Genomic DNA, 2022 nt, shown 5'->3' with positions numbered 1-2022 from the left:
GAAGTAGCTTTCAGCCTTATTGTTCATTGGCTCTAAGCTAGCTATCTACTGCTGATATTGGTGTTGATATAGTAGCTCCCAATTGCCGATTGTTGCTAATGTAGCTATCCACTACTGATATTGGTGTTGATGAAGTAGCTTCCAATTGCTGATTGTTTCTAAGCTAGCTTTCAACTGCTGATATCTGTGTTCTTGAAGCAGTATTGCTGATTGGTGCTTACTGGTGTCAATGGCGTTTATGAAGTAGCTCCCTATTGTTGACAGGTGTTGGGGTATCTACTGCTGATATTATAAAATTAGATTTTTTTAAACTATTCAACTGGAATCACGGTTTTGAGAGGCAACAGTTTCACACCTTATCCTAGGTGCATCTACTTCATCAACACCAATATCAATAGTGGATAGCTACATTAGCAAAAATCAGCAATTGGGAGCTACTTATATCAACACCAATATCAGCAGTAGATAGCTAGCTTAGAGCCATTGAACAATAAGGCTGAAAGCTACTTCATCAACAACAATCAGCAATAGGAAGCTACTTCATTAACACCAATATCAGCAGTAGATAGTTAACCCAGCAGCAATCAGCAATATGAAGCTACTTCTTCAAGACCAATATCAGCAGTAGATGGCTACATTAGAGCCAATGAACAATTGAAAGCTTATTCATCAACACCAATATCAGCAGTAGGTACCTGCCTTATTGCCAGTGAACAATTGAAAGCTACTTCAGCAACACAATCAGCAAAAGGAAGCTACTTCATCAACACCAATATCAGCAGTAGATGGCTAACACAGCAACAAGCAGCAATTGGCAGCTACTTCGTCAACACCAATATTAGCAGTAGATGGCTACCTTAGCGCCAATGAACATTTACTTCAATTGAAAGCTGCTTCATCAACACCAATCAGCAATAGGAAGTTACTTCATCAACGCTAATATCAACAGTAGATAGCTAAACCCAGCAACAATCAGTTGGTAGCTACTTTATCATCACCAATACCAGCAGTAGATAGATACCCCAGTACCAACCAGCAATTGGGAGTTATGTATCAACACCAGTATCACCAGTACAGTTAACCCAGCACCAATCAGCAACTGGGAGCTACGTCATCAAGCTACTCTTAGCTATCGTTTCATTTTTTTTTCCTAGAATTAATCCTTTTACAAATAGAGTTACTAAATATGATTAGATTAGTCGTTGATCTTGGAGTTGGGACATCGACTGTTGAGTGCCCAAGTGGGTAAGTGCAATAGCTGCCATGTGTAGCTGACATGTGTATATGAGTATAATATATAATATATTGCCAAATGTTCACAGGGCAGCTATTGCACTTACCAACTTATACTACTAAGGCTTTGATACTTCTTGTGTTTAGGTAATAGACATGTCGTTGATTATTTATGGTGCCATTATTGATGCCATTTAAAAAAATGCGCTCTCACCGCCTCACCCACCGCTGGCCCATTTGAAGGCAAACGGGTTTCAAAACCTAAATGTATTGGCTGGAATCCTTGATTCCGACAATACGGCATAATGCATTAGAGACATGCTCCTTAGAGCTTCAACGACTGAGCTATAGACAAAATTGATTTAAATGGCAGCCATTTTAAAATTCAGTGGCAGCCATGTTGGAATTTGTGTCCTGGGCTGTTCTTAGTGATTTTATTGGACTCCTTGATCCTGCAAGCATGGGTATAGACATCAAAATTATCCTTGCAGGAGCTTCAAGGACTGAGATATAGATAATTTTCATTTTCAATGTCGGCCATTTTGAAATGTTGGCAGCCATCTTGGAAATTTAGGTCCCCCGTTGAGGTAAGTGATACTATAGGATTCCTTGACCCTAAAAACATGGGTGTAGACATCATAATTATGCTGCTAGGAGCTTCACTAGTTATGTTGATTTTTGTGATTTTGGTGGCCATTTTGAAAAAAAAGCGCCCTCACCGCCTCACCCACCGCTGGCCAATGTGCAGGCAAGCGGATTTCAAAACCTCAATGCATTAGGGTCCCAAAA

This window comes from Amphiura filiformis, unplaced genomic scaffold (assembly GCF_039555335.1).
Source record: "Amphiura filiformis unplaced genomic scaffold, Afil_fr2py scaffold_41, whole genome shotgun sequence".
NCBI lineage: Eukaryota > Metazoa > Echinodermata > Ophiuroidea > Amphilepidida > Amphiuridae > Amphiura > Amphiura filiformis.
This window is presented reverse-complemented; position numbering follows the sequence as displayed.